This window comes from Bactrocera dorsalis, chromosome 2 (assembly GCF_023373825.1).
Source record: "Bactrocera dorsalis isolate Fly_Bdor chromosome 2, ASM2337382v1, whole genome shotgun sequence".
Taxonomy (NCBI): domain Eukaryota; kingdom Metazoa; phylum Arthropoda; class Insecta; order Diptera; family Tephritidae; genus Bactrocera; species Bactrocera dorsalis.
The window spans coordinates 81,102,389-81,108,793 of NC_064304.1; positions in this window are offsets into that span (position 1 = coordinate 81,102,389).

Genomic DNA, 6,405 nt, shown 5'->3' on the forward strand with positions numbered 1-6,405 from the left:
CCTTCGTTTTGACTTTCTGCCATTGTTTATCTATATCATTTGGTTATACAGATATGTTAAATAGATGCGGACAGAATGATCCTTTTGGAAGAATAAAATTTGATTTTGTACACCAGTTCTGACTTCATCAGTTTGGGATCTACACCCCGTTTCTTCAAAATGTTTTGACGATTTTACAAATGGAAATTTGAAGAAGTCGATATTTCTTCTCTCTTTCTTTGATTTCCTTTTGAATATCTCAATACAGTCGTCAATGAATTTTATTGGATTATTGTTTCTTTTCAAGATGTCCTTGACTATTTTCGTACTCTTTTTGGAAAGTTTCATGGTGAATATGGCTTGCTTTTTAGTATCTCAGTACCACTGATTTGTTTTGGACTGTCGGGTGATTAGAGTTATAAATTAGTAAACGTCAGGCACTTCTTTATCTCGATTTCCGACAAAATTACGAAACTTACTTACTTTACAAGGTTAGTTACTCAAAGGAAATGTTTACTCTTATGTATTTATACATAATTGGCGATGCACTAAAACCACATCTAAATTGAAAACTAGCTATGTATTTAAACAAAATGATTTAATAGCGATATCCCCTGTGTTTGCCTGCTGACGCAACTAAACGACGTCAACTAAACAAAGACTATTCTTTAATAGTATCGGTAATGCTGAGCATTCGCTGGGCCCCATGATGGTCCCTGATTTTTCTATGCCCGTCAATCGGCAAGTGTGTAAACCTATGAAAATAAATGCATTTGATAGAAATGGATCAATTAGTCAACATAAATAGTTGGAATGTCTTAAGTTGTCAGTTGGCAACCGATAAAGCAGAATGGAATATTCCATATTTGCTGTCATATTCATTTGGGCTAATTGCATGCCAAGCCTCATAGGTCACTATTATACACAAAGCTCCGACTGCCACGTGTGCCTGTGTATACTTGCACATGCATTCATGCGTGCGCTCGTGTGTACGAGCACGTCCCAAAAAGTAAGTAGTCTACAGAAGAAAAATCAAAATTTTGAACAAATGGCGATTTACTTATCAAACTTTCCTCCGTTTGTCGGGTTGAGCCAATGTTGGTCTAATTTTTGAAACCTAACTGAAATACATGTTTTCTGGGAGTCTGTAGAGTAGGCCTTCCTTGAGGCGCTAACCTTTTCCTTTCTTCTAAACCTTATGCGACTCAAATATCTTCACGATTAGTATTTCTTTTAAAGTTTGGAAATCAAAAGAAGTCAAACGGGTAAAATTTTTAGGACTCGCTGAATGCAGCAGATGTTTGTATCCTAATACATCCAATTTGTCGGTTGTTATGGCGGTTAAACACTTTTCAGTTGGCAAATGGCATATTTTTCCTCCAATCCGGCGCCAAATTGGTGATCATTTTGATTATCTCAAAGTAGTCGATGTAAATAACACCTTGTCAATGCCAGGAAAAGCTTTCGTCGCCATCGAAAGAGAAGTGTCATTGGCTTTCAATACGTGATTTCTCTTCCAAAAACATGTGTAGCGGCAGAATTCTGCCGAGTTGAAAGTCCTTGGCGGATATAAAATCTGGGTCCGTTCCGGTTAGTAGACCTGACTGTCGTGCGAACAACTTTCGATTTTGCATGGTGGAGGATGGTGGATTCCCCATGTGATAAAGGTGGTATCGGGCGAAGAGGCTAAGTACTTACGAGGCCTTCTCGTATGTGGTCTGCAGAGCTTTCTAAATAAACGACTCTGTCGGCTATTCGAAGGAGGCAGAATACAATAGGTAATTGACGTGCTTGTACACTATTGGAACTTCAATGTCATTCACTTTGGCGTTGCGTTTGTTCGGAAGGTGGCAAATACTCGGCGTTTCTATACTAACTTTATCTAACTAGTAATAGCGTACGTTAGTGAGGTGGTTTCGCATAGTTTGACTTTGTGTTGCGTACAAACGAATTACATATTATATATGTATGTATATGTACAGGTATGTATAATATATGTTTGCTTGTATGTACTCGTGTTCCAGTAAGTTGGCGTGCTAATGTTCTCTGATTAGGTATTGCATTTGTTTGATTTGCTATAAACACAATAGGCATATGGCTTCCAATAATTATAGTTTCACATGAGTAATCGGAAAAGAATCAATGACTTTAACTAAAATGTTTTACGCATACATAGATAGGTATCTATATATAGGCATTGTAAGTGCTACGGCTAATTACCCTTCATATGAACAAAAGAAAAGAGTTTCAAAGAAATATACTTCCAACATTTTAACCCAACTCACCATTGACGTGATTTTAATTCAAAAACACGAATAAACGTTGACTTCAGTTGCACCGAAGCTAGAGTAGCCTTCTTAAATAAAGAAGTACTAAAGGGTTAAACGACTGCAATGTCTCTTGAGTAATTAACAGGTATATTAATAGTTATTATCCCGGAATATTTTGACACATTGCAGATTAAGTTATTACTTGCTCGAACTCAGCAAATCATTTGGCAAAAAGATGTGAACGCGTAATAAAGTCCACCCTAGTGCATACTAAATCACTGCAGAATAAAATATTACGAAATATGTTCAAATTGTTCAATTAGTAAAATTACCTTAAATTTTCCCTTAAAAATACTTACCTAAAATAATGATTCTTTATGTATATAATTAACAACTCGAAGTCAAACTAAATTACTAAATTCTGTGCAAAACTTTTCCAAAATCACTTAACATTAGGAGTGTACATCTTGTTAGAGATTTTTAAAATAAAAAGTAATCCATAACCGATATTTAGATCTGCTTTGATTTTATATTAACAACGCAGCAAAAAAACTGGTTAAATAGGACGAATATGCTGTTGCACTGGCTGATTGTGGGTACATGTGTAACGTATGTACCTGTAATGATGAGCGTTAGTATTGCCTACTAAGTTTCTTTTCCACATTTATTTTCCGCCATATATAATACTATACATATGTATATTCCCAGGTTCATAACTATATGTGTACACACATCGATGCAAACAGTTATCCACCGCGTAAAAGGGTATGTGTAGGGCAAATGCTTGCCATCGATCGGGTTGCTTCTTATGCTCCTGCGTTTGCTTCATGGGCCTGCCTGTCACTCATTCGGTCGGCTGCGCCAATATTTAATGACTTGGCCTAGTTAGTTGGACTGTTTTGTGTAATTTTGAAAATTGCTTTGTTTAATTTAACCACAGCTTGCTTGGCTCAGAAATAGATCAAATTCAACATGCCAGTCCTGAGTGCAATTTAGCCAGCCAAACAGACACTTAACAACACACATGTGGACATATGGCTGTTTATAGACATTTATTTGATGAATTATTTACGAACATTGACAAAAGTCTGATAAAATTTAACTTAAACATATGCCACGATAATTTACTTGAACCAAATTATTCATCAGCTGTCATATGTAAGCAAGCTTAGTCGATTGTTGAGGCCCTTACGTCAGACGCCAATTAATTACTTTGCTTAATGGATTAGTGGATTTGACTGCTAATTTTATTCAATTATGGAGGTAATCTTCACTAATATTGCTTTAGCTCGTATGGCTGCATCAATTATAGTATTTTCAGAAACTGATTTGGTGACCGAAGAATATTCTTCGTATGTTGGAATGCAAGGTCATAATAAAGGAGAGCCAGATCACGAAACTTTAATCCCCTAAATTAAATCTACTTCCAACTGAAGACTCTGCCACCTGATTAGGTATTACTTCGCGGTAGGTGACATGTCATTTTAAATTTCCTCCTGGTACGGACCGACGGACGCTTATTCTGTTCCATATATCTCAGTTTTGTCACAATTGAGGCTGCCGCTTCGTTGGCAGCTTTCTATTTTCCAGTGGACTGACAAATGGGCGTCGTCAACTTTTCACCGCAAAACTACCACCGATTTTAGTATTTAATTTTATTTCATTGAAAAAACGAGGGCAATAAAGAGAGTTTCAGAGTCTTCTATGCACTCAGTACAAGTCGGACAGTTCGGACTAATGTCATAATGAAATACACATGTACCCTTGTTCACTTACTATTCGGTCTATACTACATTCGAAAGAATATTCGGTATCAGTCTGTGGATCCACCGTGAGGTTTGCCACCCTTGCTGCCACATTGTGATATTTTTGATTTTGTCTTTTCTTTTAGCTCCTATGTGTAGACGGCTCTGATAACTTGTTTCCTCGTGCGAATTTGTCACCCGGAGTGTCAATGGATGGCATACTGGTTATTATTTTAGCAGCTTGGCTAAAAATTGTTCGGCAAGCGCTGATTACTCTTAATGACGATAGCCTATGCAGTAAAGACGCGTATATTATAACCGATCTTATTACTTTAGCGAGTATAAATCGCCGGCTGGAACGCACGCAGCCTTTATTTGCCATTATTGTTAAAACGTGTAGGTTTGTATTCGCTTAATTTGTAGGGTATCAAGAAGAACTTGAGTCTATTATTACTCCGAAATACTTCAGTTGTAGCTGTAAATAAATTCCACAATCCCCTGAGGGGATGGATATTTTTTCTTCCACTTTTCTAGGGCTTCTGAACAAAACTTCTGTATTGTGCTCAGCTCAATAATAATTGCGCAGACCGTTTATGCATTCATGCTGTCTTTTAATTCGTTGAACTATGTCAATGTCGTCGTATATCTCATACAGCTCATCGTTCCTTCGAATGCGATATTCGCCGTGGCCAATGCGCAATGGACCATAAATCTTTCGCAGAACTTTTCTCTCGAAAACTCTTTACGTCGACTCATCAGATGTTGTCTTCGCCCATGCCTGTGCACCAGGGTGCGAATTCGGCTGCAGCAAGATAGTGGTCCGAGTCGATGTTAGGACCTCGGAGCGTACGCACGTCTAGAACACTGGAGACGTGTCTTCCGTCTATCACAACATGATCGATCTGATTGGTGGCTTTTCGATCCGGAGACAGCCAGGTAGCTTGATGTATTTGCTTGTCTAGTACCGCAGATATCCATATTTCGGACCACGGCGAAGTCGATCAGCCTCAGCCCATTTGGGGATGTTTCGTCGTGGAAGCTGAATTTACCGATTGTAGTGCCAAAGATATCTTCTTTGCCCACCCTGGTGTTAAAGTCGCCAAGCACGATTTTGACTTAATGCGTAGTCCTTATTTCGTTTGCGATGGTCGACATCAAAAGGGGGGCTGATTGTTAATTTTCATTGGGGTGTTTTTTTACGTGGCGGGTCCCAAACCCAGTGCACAACCCTATGCAGGGGATGTTTCGCCTTCTCACTTTAGCTCGCCTTCAAACGGATGTTATTAGGCTACCCAGAGGATACTTAGTCAAAGACCGGAAGTCGTGAGCTGCTTGAGCCATATGTAAAAGAATCGTTTCTGGCCACTCCCAAGTGAATGGCGATCAGAGAACTTTCCTCACTTGCGTGAACTTCTACACATAACTCCATCCTTCTTTGGACTTAGAAACTATTTATATAATACATATATATCCCTGACTATTATTAATGATACAGTTAATAGTTAGTCTTTGAATCGATTTTTGGTTCCATTCTGTTTCTGTTCTGACGAAGCTGACTAATTAAAAAGCTATTATGGAGACCACTAAGTACAACATAGTTTCAAAATCTATCAATCTTAGTGACTTCAAACTACTTACCGAATACCGGTACTATTCGCTTCACTGCCAAGGTACACTTCCTTAATTGAAAATTATGGTAATTTCCGACAGACATGCGAGGTTGTTTTTTATTTAAAAACAAAAACGAACCGCTAATAAAGTCAATGCGCTTGAAGTGTAAGCGTTTTTGGGCTGGTTGGATTGGGTGGGCGTCTACCAGTTGATGGTGTCGCATGTGTTGAAGCAGCGCGCCGTTAAGTGAGTGGGGTAAAAGAGTAATTGATTGCCGCAAAGAACGCTATGATCGCCTAGTCGTGGATGTAAATATGCAATGATGAGGAAAAAACATTAAAAGAAATTGGAGTTGGAAATTAAGTGAGTGCCTTAAGAAGTGACAGCGTTGGAGGGTGCTTTGAGTTGAAAACTTAAATAGGCGGTAGGTAAAAAGAAGGCACAACTCCTGTCGTGGAGCAGAGCCTTGAAGCTCATCAATGCGACGCTTACATTAGGTGCAGGTGGAGGTTGCATGAACTTGTTTGCTGCCCGTTTGCCTGCTGAAGGTCAACGCTCAAATCAATAAGTCAGTTTTTGTGATTCGGGTGCCGTAAACCAATCCACCTCTTAATGTGGCAAATCTCTCCTGTCAAAAATATGTGTAAGCGGAACATAATAGTTTTTCAGGAGTTAAAAAGGAAGGGATAAGCATATTTTAATACACCCATTTAATTTGTGTGGGCAGCAGAAGTATGCCAAGTATTTGGTGGGATGAAATGCTCCGTAAAATATTAATATTAAAATTAAATTGACTTAGC